This window comes from Crocodylus siamensis, chromosome 2, assembly GCF_052110815.1.
Source record: "Crocodylus siamensis isolate JL-2025a chromosome 2, ASM5211081v1, whole genome shotgun sequence".
Classification (NCBI taxonomy): Eukaryota; Metazoa; Chordata; order Crocodylia; family Crocodylidae; genus Crocodylus; species Crocodylus siamensis.
Window position 1 is genome coordinate 111103623 of NC_143396.1, and position 20235 is coordinate 111123857.

The 20235-nt window shown below is 42.3% G+C and overlaps 1 protein-coding gene across 3 annotated transcripts in view; it reads left to right on the top strand.

Annotated features, from left to right (window-relative positions):
• Positions 1-782: 782 nt before the first annotated feature.
• LOC149870629 (uncharacterized) overlaps positions 783-20235 on the top strand; it is a 281125-nt gene continuing 261672 nt past the window's right edge. For 2 of the 3 annotated variants that reach the window (XR_016440473.1, XR_016440472.1), the window contains exon 1: positions 18734-18868. The gene's annotated coding sequence lies outside the window, so the exon portion shown is untranslated. Of the gene's footprint in view, positions 816-18733; positions 18869-20235 lie in introns of those variants that run through there. The other variant, XR_016440474.1, reaches the window with a different exon arrangement.

A 20235-nucleotide genomic window follows, 5' to 3' on the forward strand; every position in this document is an offset into this window, starting at 1 on the left:
TGTGTTTAAACCCTGCTTAAGCCTTCATTGTTGTAGATTAAGCACTTATGTTTTTAGGGCTGGGGGATGCTTCATGCTCAGCCCTGGGGAGAAGAGGGGGAGAGGAAGGGCAGGTCTCCAATTGCTTCCTAGTGACCCCTTTGGGTGATTAAGAAGCAGCATTGACTAGCTCCAAGGGAAGCCCCCTCCCGGCTTCCTTGCTCGGAAGGATGGCATCCGCGTGCATCTCTCACATGTGTTTCCAATTTGAGAGATGTAATTTAGGATTTGTTCAACATTAGTTTGTGGAAAGTTAAAAATGTTCTACACATGCCTTATAATATCTTCGCAGGAGGAAAAAAGGTTTGGAAGGGACCACAGGATCCTTAAGTATATTTAGAATTTCACAGAATTGAACATTTTGGTCATTTTGATGTGAGCACTGAAAAATTCCCTTTCCCCAAAGAGCAGGGTTTAAGTTAGACAGACAGTCTCTTCCCTTCCCCTCCCCTCCCCTCCCTGCCTTCCAACAAGTAAAACCTCTTTAATTCTAGAACCATTGGGATACATCCTACATTCAGTCTGAAATGGGGTCAGTCAGCTGTCAGCAAGTGACCCATTTTCCCAGCTGTTGATGAATGCATTTAGCCATGACCAAGCTTGGATTCTAACTACGTTAGTCAAAAGAAGTTTCAACAAATGAAAAGAAAAATAGGAGTTGAAAGGAGACTGGATTTAGTGAACAGGCAAGCTTATAGCCTTATCATACAGAGACAGATCTGAAAAAGAGAGGGGCAAATGAATAACATTTCAAAACCAAACAGCTTAAGTTGAATGTAAGTACAGAATCATAAAAATTGATTTTGGGAAAAGATATAAGTCACCATGTCTGCCTTTCTTCCCAGACTATTCTCTGTTCTGGATTTATATTTATGAGTATTTCGACAAGCCTACATTTAAACAGCAGGGTTTTTTTCTTTTTTTCCTTCAAAAATATTTTAGACATCAAAGTTTTGATATACTTAAAATAGTTTAGCCTGATTTTCAGAGCTGCTGAGCACCCAGTTTAAATCAGGATCTTCTAGCAGTTCTGAAAAGCACATCGGTTTAGAGGCTGTCTTTATTTTACTTAGATATTAACCTGTAATATATATTATATAATATGGATTCATATATCAATAAAACACACACATACTACATGCAGTAAGTAAGGGGCCATGTTGTTTATTTAATAAACTGAGGAACGATATCATAAAATCCATTTCCCAGTACTTTTTCCTTTCTCATCTTTTCTCCACCCATTACTTAACCTCACACAGGCCTACTTCAAATATTAGAATGTCTGACCTGCTTTGAAACAGGTTAGTGTGCAAGGTGCAAATCTACTCTGCCTTCTGCCTGCTTTTAAACCGCTATCCTTTAGAAAAAAAGTTATAAAAATGTTTCCTTTTTCACTGTAAAGTTGATGATGAATTTAAGCCAAACTGATACCCAGCTCAGGATAGAGCATTTCTGGTCCTATACCAAATATAGGTGAGCCTATGGGTTTTTTTTTTAACCATCAGACCTAGAAATGTCTGTTTTATGCCCCTGGGAGAATCTGCCTTTCCAATAATGAATTTAGCTCTAAACATTTGCAGTGAAACATCCTTTTAAATTGTGATGGTTATGCAAAAAAGTTAAGTTTGGTCAGTTTTAAAGGCTTTAGGAATATACTTGTGTTTATTTTACTCTCACCTGACATTAAGGTAGTTTGTTTTTGCAGCTGGAAAGACCATAACATATTGGCAATTCCATTGTATTTAACGCTGTTTTTTATGATGGTTATTGGAAGTGTGGCATAAGGAAAGTATACAGTGCCATGGTGTGCTATAAAGCTCTTAATGCCATTCATAGTATCAATTATTTATAGCCTTCCTTATTCATGTCCTTATGACAAGGTATTTAGGAGAATTCACAGGTTTATTGGAATCTGATAGACTGTGCCATGAGCGCTTCTGCGATTTGTGATTTCTGGGCTGTCAACCATGTACCTTAGCTCCCACACCATCCTAGCCCCAAATTATTACTACTACTACTAACTTGTAATACACTTATACATATAATTGAATAATTATATGCCAATCATGAGCCATGCAACTATCCTAGGCTTAGGCCAATCATGTCTTTATGCTACCTCACTGTATATCATCAGGTATTGACACAGACTCTTCAAATAAGGACTGCACAAAGAGGCTGTGAGCGGGATGGTAGAAGTTAGTCATAGCTCAGTGGGGAGTCAGAGGAAGGAGGGATTAGGTGCATGACCACAAGTAGAGGAAAGAAGAATGAAGCTGGCTTGGGGAGCGGATTCACTGGGTGGGAAGGGGCAGGGGACTTGTAGCAGGAGGTGGGCAGGCCTATATACATGCTTAGGGCTTTTGTTTTTATTGCATTTAGTTCATTTCCATTTTAAAAACTTTATGTATCTGGAATGTGAAGGCTACAGCAAAAGCAGGTAAACTCTGAGTGAAGCCATCCTTGGTTGCCCTCATTGTGTCCAAAGGAGTTTCAGATCACTGAAGGATGTTAACAATTATGTGCTACAATAGCTAGGTACAATGGGATCAGTTAAGGAAAGAGTTTCAGCCTTGAATTTGAATTTCTTTCTTTTTCTTTTTTTTTCATGCCGCAGCTCTAGTGAGGCTTAAACTATCTCTATACTCATTCTATATTATGACATGCTGAAAGACTTAGGGGCAAAATTTCAAAATACATGAGTTGTCTGGGGTGTTGGTTATAGCTGTGTTGGTCTAACGCCATACACAGACAAGGGTCTTTGAGTAAATGTGATATCTTTTATTAGACCAGCTAAATAGTTGGAAAATTGTTCTTTGCAATCTTTTAGGCACAACCACCTTTCTTCAGGCATAGGGAGAGTCTGGTGGTGTTGTCTGGGTGAATGTGACCCGCTACATGGCACATGCAAACCATCTAATGTACATGGGCAAACTGTGTTTAAGGGTACAACCTTAGTCACTGTGTTTTGACAAAATAACCTTTAACAACACAGTCTTCACGTGCAAGATCAGAAAGATTTTAAGGCCAAGAGAGACCATTAGGATCCTCTATCTGACCTGCAAAACTCAGTCCATATAACTCTATCAAGTACTTCCTGCATTAAGCCTAATATCCTCTTCCTGTTCCACACTTGTTCTTCTACTGACATATGAAACAACAGTGAAATAGTATGACTTCCTAAGGGCCAGATCCAGAGCCTTGTGTAGACTTTTCAACAGGACAGGAAGGATGATTCTTCTGTTTGGGGTTGTGGAGGTCCTTTGGAGCTGCTCCTCAGAGGCATCCTTTATTTCAATGTAAACTTATGCTGCTCCTCCATAAAACTTCTCCCCATTTCCCCGTATAGCAGAAATGTATCTGTTCCACATCTTTGCAGGCTTCTGCAGCTGCAGAGGAGTATGCTAGGCTTGACTCTAAACAACCTCATAGAGAGAACCACAAAAAAAAAAAACCATTATAAACTTCCTTTCTTAAAACCCAGAGCACTCTGTCAGAGTCTGGAGTTTATGACTCGTAGTCAGAACAGTTCATCAAAATGTTAGCCATGTATTGTGAGAGCACCTTCACAGTTTATGCATGTGTCTTTTAAACATCTGCAAAACAGCATGGTTTGGATAAGTTTCCATTACTGCTTTGAGGCTTCATTGGTTCTTGAGATTGAGTGAAGAGGAGCCAGACAACATAAAGGGCAGACAATCAAAGCTCTCAACTCTTAGATCCTTGCAGATGGGCTTTCTGATGAAATGACTAACAACTCCTGCCAGATCAGCAAGTAACAATCACAAAGCACCTGTATTTATTTAACTCTTCTAAACTTACATTTTGTCAGATAACCTGTCTTTATTCTCTTGTAGTCTTTAACTACAAAACACAAGTCTCTCTGATGTCAGTAACACAAGTGTAAAGTGGGGGTAACTTGATTGAAGTCTGTAGAGCCCCCCAAAGTCCGTAGACACTTTAAATAAGATCAGAATCAGTCTCAAAGCCTATGCAAAGAGGCTCTTGCTGTTGATGTTATCCAAGTTATCTTTACTTATGCAGCCAAAAATTTGTTTAGAATACGTATAATTTAAAGCTATTAATCTTTGCAAAGCTATTTGGTTATTGAAGAAAAAATATTTTAAATTGAGCACCTCTGAAATGCTGGAAAATCTAGTTAACAAGTTTACCAGAAACTCAAGCAATGGAATGCATGCTTTTATTTTTTGGTGTCCAACCTCAGACACACCTTAAAGTGGCCTGGGTTTTAGAAAGTTCTTAGTACTTTCTGAAAATCAGGCATTCATTAGGTTTCTTGAGTTGGGCCCACCCACAAAAGACAATTTCCAAAACTGTTAGTTACCTTTGAATATTTTAGCTGCTGGTTTTATAACTGGTATCTTACACTTACTTTTTTAACACTAGGTGCGATGCTTTGTTCACCACACTAAAACCACATTCACTTAAGTGATGCCAGTTCGTGAACTTGGAATACACATTTATTTATAGAAACAAATTAACTCTGCAACTGAGGACAGCAGATAACTAATCAGTGCATAGAATTCAATGCCCTGATAAGTGTTGGCAATGTAAGTTTGATACATTATGGTTTTCTCTTTCTCCTTTCTGCTTCTTTTTGCTACAACAGGACAAAACCAAACCTTTGTTTCCCCACTTCCTCCTCCTCCCGCCCCTTCCCCAACCCCCAAAAATAAAAAAAGAAAAAGAAAAAAGAAGATTTCAAAGATTTCTTGGGTACAGAAGAACACCTCTGTGTTAAGAGTGTCATTATTAATTGTTCCCATGCAATTGTCTTCAGGTAAATGGGCTACAATACACTACAATTCTGAAATTAGTTTTAATTGATGAATAGCGTGTGTGGCAAGGGATGCAACTCAAAAGCCGAGGAGCTGGCAAGTAGTCTGTTATACAGGCCTGAAAATCCTCACTGACCCCAAACTTTCAGGCTGCACAGTGTGACATATTTGTAGGGATAAAATCCCCAATATTATTAATTTGGAGATTTTGTAGCACCTGCCCTCCTACTGAGCAGGATCTTTCTAAGGAGTCTTATTGAAATCAGAGGAATCCAAAGGTGCCAAGGAAATGGGAGAGCTTATAGCCAGTGGGTTAGGACAAGTTTTATGCAAGCTCTGTCTTCCCACAGATTGACCCAGGTTTGCTCCATCCTTGGGGGTTTTCAAAACCCGGCTAGACAAAGCTTAGGCTGGGATGATCTAACTGGGGATGGTCCCACTATGAGCAGGGGGTTGGACTGATGACCTCCCTGAGTTCCCTTCCAACCCTCACTTTCTATGATTCTATAAATGCTGGATAGATTTGCACCTTCTAGAGTGACCAACTAAATCAGAGATGTACAGCATTTGCCAGGTTTGTAGGTTGCTTCACTGTGCCTGTAATCTTTTCCTAGAGCTATTTTCCATTAGCATTCTCCAAACTTGAATTTATACAAATATTGAACAGCATCTTGCCTTCTCCAGACTGGTATGATCATGAAATGAAAATACTTGTTCTGCCTAGAGGCTAGTACTAAGGTTAACAATGAATTTCCTGGCTGCTGTGGGTTTAAAATATCATATTTACCTTTACATTAACTTTACATTTTTTAATTGATTTTTTTTTTGCTTGTTTTAAAGATAGAAAGAAAACCAGGAACAGGATTTGCTTTTGCCAAAAAAAGGAGCTAATTTTATTTAAATGCCATTAAAACAAGAAAACAAACAAATACTCTTTGTTTGTAAACCTGTGAACAATTTTGGCCAGAACAAATTTTATCTATGATCAGAGAAATCAGAAGTCTTCTGTCAACCAGATTCCTTTTCAGGTACTTCAGCAATAATAACCTTGTCAAAGGCACTTGGTAATGACATCACAGCCTAATAATTGGCTGTGAAGAGCTGATGGGCAAAGCTATATCTGAGAGCCCCAAACTGCAGGTAGACATTAATTCCCAGGAAAAATCCTTCACTGAGGTTGACTGTCATGACTGGAAATGAAAATATCCTATAGGCTATGCTTTTGTTTCTTTTCTTAATGTGGTTTCAATTCTTCTGCACAGATGTTGTCCAGAAAATGAATGCCCTGAATATTAATCAGATAGAATGAATTGTCTTTCAGCAACCCATTTGGCTATAATAATATAAACAATTGTTCAAAGGGCAATGAGCAGTATATGAATATAAGACTTGGGTTTATGTTACAGCTAACTTCTTCCTGTATGGCTTCTCTCCTGTGCATGGGGCAGTCACAGCTACTGCAAGAAATGGGCCCTCTCAACAATTTTTGTACTTGTCAGAGGGATGTTGTGGCATGGAGAAGGAGAGGAGTGGTGCTCTGTTCGATAATGAATAGAAGAAGAGGTATCTAAGAGATGATAAACAAGAAATGAGGGTAACTCTACTATAAGGTATGGGGTTAGGTGGGGGCCAGAGCTCTGACATTCTTGGGGCAGTCACAGCTACTGCAAGAAATAGGCCCTCTCAACAATTGTTGCACTTGTCAGATGGATGTTATGGCATGGAGAGTGAGAGGAGTGGTGCTCTGTTTGATCACGAATAGTAGAAAAGATAGCTAAGAGACAGTACAAAAGAAGTGAGAATAACCCTACTATCAGGTATGGGGTTAGGTGGGGACCAGGGCCCTCACATTCTTCTTCATCCGACAGCACACCAGTGCTAGCAGGGGTGAAAGCGCATATAGCATGGTTTAAAAAGCTGGTGCATGCAGTCCATCATGGCCACTGAGTACATTCGAGCTGAGTCAGCAAGATTGCCTTACGTAACTTGCCATGCTGGACACAGCTTGCGTAGCGTTTATCATGTACCAGGACTTAAAAGCTGTAACACAGCCCTTTCTATTGTATGGGATTTATGTGGGCAACAGCAGGAGACGGGTACAAATTACTATCCTGAAGGCTTTTTGTTTCTTTTCCGACATCACGGAAGGCTGTGTTTTTTGCTCAATGGCTTATATGAAGTCACATGAATGTTGTTGTTCTGACTCTTCTTGCTGATTGTGCTACCCGTTTCCTTTACCTTGCCGTTAACTAATTCCGCCTTGGATTGCCTGTTTACAAAATAATTTGCCACACATGCTTCTACTTTCCACGTCATGGACAGTTGCTGGTTTTACAAAATGTTTTAAATTTGTCAAGCAGCTCCGGCTGGAAATGTTTTGCCTGCTTCAGGATTTTTTTTTCAAGCTCATACCTCAAGGACTTGTTACTAGGTAACAGGCTTCCATTTGCCAATTGCCACCATTTCCTTCTCACCGTATTACAGGCCTTATTATTAACATTTAGTTGAGAGAAATTGCTGTCATTATGTGAAGTAACTTCCTTTAGAGGTTACTCATTAACCTTAGGTATTTTACTGTGTGATTATAATTGCCAAATGCCATAGGCATGGAAAACCTTTGAACTCCTCAAAGTATTAGTGTATAGGTGAAAGAATATCCACTCTGACTTTTTTATGTACTTGTTTCAGGTTTACCTCCCCCCCAACTATCTTACTGACACATGTCTTCCAAACATCCCATATCACATAAGAAGCCCCAGACTGTGAACCATTGCATATGCATGTGTCATCTTCTCAGCAGGGATCGAACCTGCCCTATTAACTTGAGTAAATGGTGGCAGGGCGGGGGTAACCCTACTAATCTTTCTGTGATTCGAGTACTCTCTACTTCACACTGGTGCAAATAAAAGTCGAAGTCAATCAACTGTCTTTATACCAGAGTCATATAGATGGGAAGCCAATAGGTTAGGGTATTATGGTTCAGAGGGGCTTGTTCTATGTCTGTAAAATGTCTGGTATCCCTAGCAGCACCATAAGAAAAGGGCTTTTCTCATTTTTTTTTGCTTTATTAAGGGAGACTCACAGTCAACCTGAACTGGACTGGCAATGACAGGTCTTTAATTCAAGACACAGATGGCTGCAGGCAGAAACACAGTTTCTGTTGTTTTTCTCTTTAGTTTTTTAAAAACTCGTATATTCCATGTAAACAGAGTCAACCCTAATTTGCTCTGCACTTCAGGGTTTAAATGCTGCTTGCGCTCTCTGAAAAAGTCTTACAAAACATATTTGTCCTTCTTCCCCACCCGACTACTCCTTTAGAAGTGCATCGACATTCCTGGTAACTTGATTCCCCTGACAGGATACAGCAGGCTGCTGTAGCTGGAGTGTAGCTTGCACTGCCACGTGACTTCAATGGGGAAATATATATCATATTCAGGAAATTAGGGGACAAGTGAGATGTATGCATCATGTTTAAACAGAATGCAAAAAAAAAAAAAGGTATGCAGTCTGTAGGCACGTTTTGCATGTAGGCAGTCCTAGCTTTGATTGTAGGAAATGAGTAGTTGTGATGGGCAATGGCATCCTCATCTCTTACGTCTTCTAAAATACACAAAGGCAAACAATCAGTGCTCTAAATGGAAAGGAAAAAAGTCTGTGTGTGTGTGTGTGGGAGGGGGGGAGGGCATTTATTAATGCCACACTGCAAGTCTGAACTAGGGAGAAGAGTGAGCACTACTAGAAGACTTCTGATTGAGCCTTTGATTTAAAACTGATCTCTTTTTTTCTGTTGACTTATTTTATTTCCTTTTAACTTCTCTTTCCTAAAATGTTTACATCTTTTTTTTCAAATATTCTTTTGGGAAAATTAGGAAGAAACACCTTTGTTTTGTATTTATACAGAACACTGCATAATTGTGCCATCGTACTAGACTGTGACATGACCATATAATAAATTAACTACAATTTTTGGATATGACCTACTGCAGAGAGGAAGCATTAAGCTGGGCTTCCGCTCTCTTTGAGCCAAATCTTGCAAGTCTTTCTAGTCCAAAACTTCTACTCATTTATTTCAATGGATCTTCCAGTTTGTAGAAGATAGCCCAGAGTGCACTTCTCTTGACATCTCAATTCCTGTTAGTTGAAATGAGCTGACCAATGGGATATATGATGACATATTGTAGTATATTCTGTAAAGGAGCCACAAAGGCTTAGCAGGCAGTACGATTTTTTGTTTTTCTCTTTTAATGTTTTTAGATTTTTAAAGATGTGGCATACCATTTCCAACAGTAGTACTCCTTTCTCTTCACTTCAGGTCCATGGTACTTATAACACGTGCCACAAGCCTCACCACTTTCCTGACAAATCTAACCATTACGTACTAGTAATGACATGACATACATTAATCCTGACATACTTAATATTTGGCCTTATTGCGATATGCAGTACATTTTGCCTTGGGGGGGATCTGTCATAGAATAATACTATATACTGCCAATATATACAGGGGCCCTGGGTAGTCTACACAAATGTAATTGGTGCTTCAGATAATGATCTTTCCATTTGCTGAACATGCAAGAGCAGATGAAACAGTGGTTTTAGAAGGATAGTTGAAGTAGGAAAGACTTAGGGTTATCATACACAGTAAGATGCATTTAAGCAAGTTGTGTTTCCCCATGGGACTTTCAACAAAGGTATGTAGAACACTGGTCCATATTAAGTCACATGGGGAGAAAAACCTCTTTTACTAGCCTATACTACAACCTCAGTGCAAACAGAAGGGTTCAGGGCGTGGTACAAGAAATCTTCCTGTCCCTATAATACACAGTAATGGACTGAAATCCTTATGTGAACATTTTATTTCCATAAGTTCCAGATTTGTGCCTTGGGAAGATTTATTAGGGATGTGATTTATTAATCTTGAGTCTCCACAGAAAAAAAGATCACTTTTAGCTAGATAGTTCCTTGCACAAATTTAAAACTCTTTCTTTTCTTTCTAATATCTGTTCTGTGCAAAGTCTGAAACACAAAGTTGAACACTTAATTTTATACAGGTACTGATTCCTGTTAGAGAGTGAAACAAAAAATGCCTGCTAAAATATTGAGGTGTTATTGGTTAATAACATTACAATACCTTCCCTCTTGTCCTGCCAGGCTGCTCAACTGCACACTGTTTTTATTTCTATTGTAGTGTCACTGAACTTGCATATTCCAGCCAAAACATTGACCTATGATATTGCTTACCAGTTTAAATGTCAAGGGAGTACAGTTAGATATAAACTGTGTATGTTGCAGACTATCATTGTCAAATAAATGGAGTAATCTTAAGGAAGGCAGGAAAAAAAAAGAAAGTCTGTCCTCTCTCTTCTTCACACCTCTCTCTCTTTTCTCGCTTTCATCTCCTTTCTTGCTTTCCTTGTTCCTTTTCATCACTGAAAATAGAAATCTTTTGGAAAATTCCCATAATCAAAAACAAAAACATGTGGATAATATTTTCCCTAGTTTACCTTTGCTGTGATTTGAGAAGGTTCATGAAATAGCAGCAAAAGCAGCTGTGGAATCTAGTTTATTATGTATCCGGCCACAGCCTTTTATTTTTTGTATTTGACTAGTTTTGCTAAACAGCAAGGCAGGATTCTTGTTTCTGATAAGGTGCACGGTGAGCTGTATGCTCTTAAGGAGTGGACGTTGTTCTCTTTCCTTTCCCCCCTCCTCCCCTTGCCTCCCATCCCCCTCAATGAGGAAGCTGTGGATCCATGGGGATTTACTGCTTCCTTCTAGGATCACCTGTGTTGCAGCTTAAATAAAAGATTGTTTCTTCAGCTGTCTGACTTTTGGATTTATCTGACTCAAGTTGACCCCTCAGTTTTATAATGAGCCAGTTTATTTGCTTGTGCAAATTGGGTTTTCTTAGACAGGAATATAACAGACCTGTAAAGAGGCCAATATTTTGATCACTTCCCCTCCGGAAGGGGGAAAACTACAGTACCTTTCTGCACTCACTGGGCACTCTTCAGGTTGCTAATAACGTTAAGTTACTGCTCCTGCACGCTTTGTTGTTGGTTTTTTACATACCCTGTTGTAAAGTCTGGCATGTAGAAAAATGTTGTTTCTTCTGTCTGTGATAGAAATATTGATAGGGTTTACAAGCTAATTATGGTTAAAGTCACAGGAAATCCAGAGTCTTTGCTCAGCAACCAGGTTAACCGTTTTTAATTCTTCTTTAAATATAGTTTTATATTGCACTTACAGTGATGCTGAACGGAAGTGCTAGCCATTTATCAAAATCTTTGGAAGAAAACAAGGAGTAAACATTTGGGAAAAATGGTGCCAGTTTTTTCCTCGATGGGACCTGAGCCTATAACACAGTCCAACAAAGCAGGGCACAATGTGCCAAAAAATCTTTTTAATAAACATCACAGGCAGTAGGAAATAATACTGGTCAGGGCTTGTTTTTTTGGCTCGGGGCCTCATTCCAACCTGTTGCAACCAGCTATAGAAATGTCTATAGGGACACCCCATGCAAGAGGCCCCATGGAGGAAAGGAACTTTTACATTTCTGTTTGACTGGGATCCTTGCCAGTGGCTAAGTTCAAAGTGCAGTTTCCAGTAATTTGCTGTTACTACTCTGTGCGTTTGATAGGCCAGGACAGAAGCATGCAACCCGAAGTAATATTTCCTGATTTCTGTCATTTCTCAAAATGTGAATGAAGGTTGCTGAGGGGCTGAGACTCTGAAAGAGTTTCTTGACTCCAAAGCCATCAATGTGTTCCTTTCCTCCTCTGGCCCGAGCCCCATCTCTTCCTTTCGATCATATCCAATGCCATTGTCAGTTCCGTACTTGGATGAAATTCACATTGATTGTTTCCCTGTGCAAACGCTGTGCGCCTGTTCATATGCAGCCAGCAAAATTCCCATTGATTTACTGAGTGTGAGGATTATTTAGATTTATAAAGTTCTATAGTAGTGGTAACACGTCCTTCAAGCCCCTCAGAATTATAATTAATCTTTACACTTTATTACCCTTCCTTCAGCCCATTAAATTTGGAGACTTTGCTTGAAAAATGGATAGATGCGTAACAGCTACTGTTCTCTGTAATGTACACATTTTTGTGCATGTGGATGCTGTTGTGGTTGTGGTAGAAGTACTCTCTACAATTAAGATGACATAAGCGTTTCCATTGTTATCCTTTGTTTTCCATTGCTTACAGGTTTCCGAAAGTTGCCTCCTAGGATCTGTTGTTTTTCAGGCTTGGTCTCTGCCACATGATGAGTGTGTTTTTTTAAGGTGGAATAAAAATATTCTGGGTATTTATGAGAATGAAAAGCAGGGGTACAGACTGCTTTCCCCTGCTTTTTAAACAGGACCTTGCCTTTTTTTAAGCAGGTCTTTAAAATGGCTTTGATTACAAAATTGAAATTTGGCATCAAAGTAGCCCTAAAAGAGAACAAGAACTGTTGAGCACTTTGATGAAAATTTACTTTGATTTCCCTAAGAGATGCCTCCATGCAAAATCTTATTACATTGCATAATTTAGGTAAAAGTGTTCAACTGTGAAAAAACCTCCCTAATGTTGGCACAGTAGGGGGTAGACGTAATGTTATGAGTGCACTTAAAGGTTTTATTTCCTAACTGTACAGTCTTAATACACACATGTGCACTTCTGCATGGGTGTGTGTAAAGACATCTGTAGAAATAAAGCATCGTGCAGATTTGAGGCAAAAATTATGGCTCTATGACTGAAGCCGTGTATGTATCTGTAACAGGTCCGAACAACTTTGAAAACAGAAGGGCAGCTGCCTGTTTGGGTGGACTTGTTAGAAATTTGAAGTTGCAATAAAAATGAAGCAGAGGACATACAGGTCAGGTACAGAAGTTACTTTTAGTGTGAGGTAGGCACACAGAAAGTGCTCTCCAGCCGTAACCAGACATTCAAGGCACATAGAGTGCTGTAAAAATGGTGACTCCCACTATTTAGATAACCCTGGATGGCTGTGGTATCAGACTTCAACCCTGGATGGGTGTGATAACAGACTTCAGTGCTGTAGGTTAGAGAGCTGTAACGAATATCTATACTAGGAGGTTGTATTCCACTGACATCCCATGGGGCATTGCAGCACCTTGCTTTGTGGCACAGTGGTGTAGCCTAGGTCAGAGCTGATCTCCTCTGCCTGAGTGCTGGGCCCACCTCTGCCCCTGGGCTGTCACTGACAAGAGTCAGCAAAGCCTCTGTCCCCAGGCCCTGCCTGTGGCCTCCCTCTGGGTAGCATAAATCCATCCACACACAAAAAAACTGCTTATTGTTTAATTTCTCTTATTGCATATTGTCCTGGGTGCAGGTGAGCAAATGCTGAATGTAGGGCTGCTGCTATTTTCCTGCTGCTCACAGTTAACCTGTCTTAAGAACTGATTAATTTGCACTGATTTCTGGCAATGGCAAGTTCCCTAATCGTGGAAGTGAATAATGTACTTGAACATGCCCAAAATGTACATCAGCATACCTACACATATTAATATGTAGCATCACTACTTTCTGACTTGTTTGGGGAAACTGAATGCATGTGTAAAATGTAGACTGCAAGAAGCACTTACACTGACTGTCCTCAATGGGGGATGCAGGACCAGAAACCCAGGAGTCCAGCTCATTGAAATGAAGTCTTGGATGTATTCAATGGCCCTTGGGTGTCTGGTGCCTTGAGTTGGGGGGGGAGGGCATGTCCCCTGCAGCCAATCTCACTCACTGTAAAAGCAGCTGCGCCGCTTCTGGAGCTCCCGTGGCCACTTCCAGGAGCGACGTGACCACTTTTGCTGGCGGCCCCGCTCTCAGGCTGGTGCTCGCAGGGCAGGGCACTGGTGCTCTTGCTGCCCCCCTGCCCACCACCTAAACAGGGAGCACAGCCCGACAGGGGGCAACGGCACTCTCAGCAGGTGCACGTGCACATGCACCCCCTGCACGTCGCCCCTGCAGTGGCCCATAAAGAAGCAGACAGTGTTTCTCTGTTCTCATGTCTTAAAGCCAATTTCTCCTAATTCTGATCACTCGAGTAGTGGTTTGGAAGCATGTGCACGTGATAGAAAGCTAGTTCAGACAGTCCGTTACAGAGTTTGAGGTATGTCTCAGATCTCCTCTGTAATCTTCTTTCTTTTAAGATTTCATGCCTTTCCATACCACATCTGCTACCACAAGTCATTTCAACTTTCTACCTTGCTCAGGTTTATAAACTACATATCTAGATGTAGTTATTTCTTTTTCAAATATTGAAATAAATTTGTAATAGTTCAAAACAACCACTTGACAGTGTGTGATGCCTTGTGCCTCTTCACTTGTGACATCTATATTTATATTGACATCTCTTCAAAACGGGGGCTCTATACAGTGCCAGTTAAGGGAATGGAAAAGAAGTAAAAGTGAAAAAAAATCTGATAAAACTTGGTGATCCTAAGATACCATGTGGGCTGAGGACCCTTGAACATTACAGCTCAGGCTGAGAGTGTGGCATTGCCAGAATCACAGGGCATCAGCTGAAAGCCCCTGGACATTTTGAAATTTTGGAGGTGACCTGAGCAGTGGACCCCAGGTAAAGTGGGAGCAGGGGCCCCAAGCCTCTGAAGTGAGAGTGAAAACCATGCACCAGGACCTGCACCTTTGTGCACCCGCTGCTGCTTCCATCCATCTGTTCACCTTTCCAGGCTTTATCCCACCCCTGGCAGCCAGACCACCACCCACCCATGGACACCGAGACCCCAGTGGGCACTACCATGGAGCATGAATGAACCTGACTCATCTGCTGTCACCAGCCAAACCTGGGTACAGAACTGGCATTATGGTGAAATAAAGGATCTCATCACCATCTGGGGTGAGAAACACATCCAGCATCAGCTTCATCTAGAGCATTGAATCAGAGATGTCTTCAGGCATATCGCCCAGCAGATGCAGGTGAGGGGTCACAACAGAGACTGGGCACAGTACCTCTCCAAAACTACAGTGATGAGGAGGCATTATTACCATATGTTTGATGCAAAAAGCAATCAGTGGGCCAGGGGCAGAGAATGCCATTTTCCAAAGCCCTGTCTCATATCCTGACCAATAATAGGGCAGACATCACCCTGCAAGCCCACAAGACAAGGGATGTTCCAAGAGGAGTCACCCGCAGGGACCCTGCTGGAGGAGAAAAGGGAGAGACAGGCCCTGTGACACCATTCCCCACACAGGGACCATGGCTGTTCTGGACCAATGTCTCTGTGCCCCTCTCAGAGGTACAGAGTGTATACCAGTCTCCCCAGTACCAGCACAGTGCTTGCTGTGCTGGCTTGATCCACAGGACATGTGGCCAGTTCTTCCAACACTTCTCTTAACAAGTCAGGCTGCGCGCAAGGGTGCTATGCACCCTGTTATAGTAAGCTTTGCCCCAGCTTTATACAGCCATGACAGGGACTCAGGTCCCAGGAGAAACACGGAGCATCTGGGAGGTGGGCAGGGAAGGAAGGAACAACAGGGGAGCCAAGGCCACTTTAGGCCACCTCTTGCAGTCATAGTCCTCTCTCAGGCCATTATGGCTGAGAAGCCCATGGAGGGGTTGGGGCTGGAGGGGTCAGGGCTGCGAATGCCTGGGCATAGGGGAAGGGTGAATCACCCACTGTCACTGCCCGCCCTCCCCTGATGAAGCTAAGGCACAACTCTGCCCCGCCCTCCCTCTCCCCCCCAGGCATGTAAGAGAGCACATCCTATTTAATGGGATAAAAAATCTGCCTAATAGACATGTTCTTGACATTTCTCTTAGGGTCATGCTGTGGCCCCATGGGGAGATTTGGCCCTAAGCACAGATACCTCTGGTGCTTGAGCATAAACAGTTCCCCCTCCCCCAAAGCATGCCTGGAAAGGCATCAATAGTATTTATTGTGCTCAGCAGGCAAAAGGATAAAGAGCAGTTTTTTTCAGAGAGCACCCCCAGGTCAGGGACAGGAGATACCGTACAGCTATGTCTGTCAACCACTGCAGAAATGAGAAAAAATTCCCTCATTGTCAAAAAACCCAAAGACTTCCCTCCCTTCCTCCATCCCTCCCTTCCAGTCCAGGAAAGGGACATGTGATTGAAGGATTCCCACATGGGAACATTTATCTCAGCAACCCTGTTCTCGCTGCCAGGGTGACTCCCAGGTTCCACACGTGCACAGGCTGGCAAGCAGCCCAACAACACCTTTTCCCTTCCCTCTGCTCCGATCTATGGGTGAGGTCCAGCAGGTGCCAGCTAATTCCAATTCTCCCAGTGCAGACACTCACTGTATGAATCCCTTGGGGCAACCCATAACCTCCCTCCCCCATTCATTGGCCTATCCGAACCCTGGACCTGCCCCCTTCAACCCTAACCTCTGAAAGCTAAGCAACCCCTTCTCCTTGTCTGCGGGCTCCACTCTGTGTGCAGAAGGCCAGCTTGCAGTGGCAGCAATGGTGGGTCAAAGATGGGTGGCCAAACACCTCCTGAGCAAATGAAAGATGTGTATATGACACGCTGAAGAGACATTACAAGCTCCAGTCACAGCCTTTGAGCTCAGCCCGTGCACTGTGGATCCTGTTACCAGGAGCTGTGAGATCAACAGGGGGAACAAATTGGGCCATATATGGAGGAAATGGACGGGTTGGGGGATGCTTACACCCAGGCTGCCAAGTTGCATGACTGGGGGCTTGGGATGGCCACCCGCTTTCTGGAGGAGACCCCGTGCTGGAGCAGAACTGAGAGTCCCAGTCCCAGGAAAGGGAGTTAATGCAAAGGACCTTGGACTGCTGCCAGCTGCCCTGCAGTTGCAGGGTCCCCAAGTGGATCCAGGTCAATCCTGAAAGGGCACAGGAGTACTCAGAATGGACAGGAGAGAACAGACCACCAGCCTGCTGGGCCAGGTAGTTGCTGGGGCAGCTTCTGGCAGCAGAGTCTGAGGGCCCCAGGTTGTCCACTCCCTGACCCAGGGGCCAGGTGGGGCAGCTTTTCCATTCCCTATCACCCCACTTATGGCCTAGGTCCTGCTGCAGGGGAGTGGCATAGCCTTGGCAGGGATAGGCAACGCTCTGGCTTGGGTCAGCTGTCTGACATGAGCCCCAAGGATTGGTGAGGGTCATGGGTCCGTGGTCCTTGAATGGGGAGACATGGCCTTGGGGGCCAAGGGGTTGGGATCCTGTGTGGGAGAGCCAGGAGTCTTTGGTGCCCACTGTGGTGATACCCCCTGGCCTGCAGCTGTCATACAGACATGGGGTCTGGGATCTTGCAGCTGTCTAGCGGGTACATGGAGAAATCCCCAGTCTTGATCCTGGACCTCTGAGAGTAGGGTTCCAGGTCTAAAGCCTGTGCCTCTCCTCCAAGCTTTTATATTTGTTGAGTATAAAACCTCCAAGGTTTTATATTTGTTGAGTTTGATGCCCTGCAGCATCCCCCCCGACCCCAATCCCCCCTTCCAGATTCTGTCACCTCATTCTCAACCCCCACCTTATCCTGCCACCACCAAAGGTTTGCTGTTTTGTGTTAATTGGGAACAGGGACCAAGTTGGGACATGGGCAATGTTCAGCAGGTTTTCTTTATTATACACAGGAAAAGTTTGGCAACCACAGCATTTTTAAACTGAGGCATGTCTCTTCCCTGTGCTGCATTTCCTTGTACCCCAGTGTGTACCCCTTGGGGAGAGTTGGGGAAGGGGAGGGGGAGAAGAGGGAAGTGGAACGGTGCCTGAGAAGCCTGGGGTGTGGGCAATGGTGCCCATGATGCAGGGTCAGAGGAGACTGTGGCAGGAGACCTATGGCCCAGTACCAGGGCTTGGGCACTTAAAGCTCTCTAGCCCTACTCATCCAGGGAGGGCTCCTGGTCCATGTGGGTGAGAGGCAGTTAGATAGGGCTTTGTGGATCCAGACAGCCTGTTGAAGTGTGGGGCTGTGGCTACATACATTGGTGGGGGCTCACCTTCTCCCCCATCCCTGTGCCACTTGTGCTCATGGTGCCAAGCCCAGTCTGTAGTTGAACTGATCCTTCTGGTTGCCCAGCTGCAAAAGGGCTTTATAGGTTCTGGGTCTTCCCAACCCAAACGGGGGTGCTTAAGAGTAAAACTCAAAAGTTTGAGCGCTTTTGCTACAGGCTTCTTGAACGCCTGTACTTAGCGACAGTGTAGCTTGCCTGGATGTGAATATGTGACTGAATTAGATTGGTGTCACAATTGCACTCTTTGATTCATTGTAATTCCTCTTTTCTTTTTTCTCATGTTCAGGTCTTCTTCACTGTCCTCTAAAAAAAAACCTTAATAAAAACCCTTTGAAATGCATATACATGTAATGAACTCAAATATGCAAATAAACATGGTGTTTTCAGAATGTCTGAACAGGTGCTCAAGTCATTTCAATCACTCATTATTTTTTAAGATGAAAAGAAATAGATTTCTGAAAGCAGAGAGAGTTGGAGTTAATTCTGTTTTTTATGATTTCATTGATTCCCTTCACATTCAGTACAGGATGTTTTTTGTAAGAGCATGTACAGGTCCAAACAGGCTGAAAAAAGTAGGAAAAGCAGATTTTGTGGGCTGGATATTAGATATGTTTCAAATATTCTAATCATATTTGTGTTAGACACAAATAATGCTATTTTTCCAGTGTTTATATTTGGTCAACAATACCCTTGGGAAAAAGTGTGAATACTGAATAGGCCCAGAATAATTAATCTTACTCTTCCTTGGCATCCTTAGTACCATGATGTTTGTCATGTGGCTTACAGCTGTGTTCCATGGGCAGACTGTCAGCACGCTGATCCAGCTAGTCATACTGCATTTGGTGGGAGGCCTCCATTCTGAATTTTTGCCAGAAGGATATGAGTGTGTGCAGCAGAGGGAACAGAAACCCACAACTAACCTGGTCCGTGAATTTTTTATTGCATATGAGAATTCTGCAAAGGCTGACTGTACAATTTGTTAAAACCACAATCTCCTGTGGTAACAAAACCCCCGGCTATGTGATAACCACTGCAATTGGAGAATGTTGGGTTATATCATGAGGCCAAATATCAGGTAAATAAAAGAAGCGTGCTATCTTCCAAATGAACTAGTGATTAACAAATTCAGAGGTTTCTAGGAAACTGTTACTGGCTGGATTACTAAAATGAAGTCCTGCTCTACTGGAGCAGCTAAAGTTGTTAATTGAAGCATTTTAATAAGATGATAGTATTGAGCATGTAACCTGATTCTGTTAGATTTGCTAGATAGGTTCATTGGGAAGTTATGAAATGAAATCATGAAAGTATTTTGCTTCATCATTCCTGGTGTGTTAAGAAGTATTAATATTGATATTAATTGTGATGTTAATTGCTGATAGGTGATGCTTTACACTCCTTTGGTTTTACTGAATATTGGATTAATTATGACCGGTTTTACACTGTGATTTTCTGTAGTAAACTATATTTATCAGATAACTCCTAGAAAATGGAATAATGAAAGATAGCAACAATCTCCTTATTCAGTATAATGTTGCGAGCACTACATGTTCCTTATTGCTGCCATGTTTACAGCTTGGCTCTTTCATGCATATGTTAAAATTTTGGATTCCTGCTCCTGCTATACCAAGGTGGAATTTGAGCTTTGATAAATTAAAATGTCACAATGAAAATTTACTCAAGTAACAAAGTCAGCGATAAAGATTCAGATAATGATCCTTGAGGTGTTGCCCTTTACTCAGCTGTGGCCTCAGTAATGTGAGTGAGATTGCTTGTATGAACAAGAGCTCATGCACCTGAGTTAAGGTGTCACAGCTTGACAGTCTGCAAACAAAAATAACAATGTATTATACTTCATCTGTAGAGTACCAGAACAAGTTGTAGATACATGAGTGATGGTTCTTGCATCATTTCAGCTCTGATATTATGATAGTGGGCATGTCTACACGAGATGCCTTAATGCACAGTGAACTGTTTTACTGTGCATCAGTGCATCACTACAAAAACTGTGCTTATGTGCTAATACGCAGTAGAATTAGTCTACTGTGCATTAAGCATCACACAAAAGTTCACCTTTGCTACTATGCATTAGCACAGCTACTGCATCTTTATCTGGTACATCATATCAGAGGTACTAAACTTAATGTGCAGTAGCAAAGGTGCATTAATGAATGTGTAGACATGCCCAATGATGCCAAAACAGCCATTTGTGAGGAAGCTGTGCTAAAAAAGACAATGAATACCATTAATTATCTTCCCTTAGCAATGTATTCTCCAGACAAAGCACTCACTTGTGCACTGTAACAAGACTGTTCATTTTCTAAAACTTATTGGTCTCTTAAGGTTGTCCCTGGGTATGGGTATAGATTCTTGCCTGAGAATGCCAAGTGCCTGACCCACTTGAAATGCAGGTCACTTGTGATGAATGATGTGGAGGTACTAATG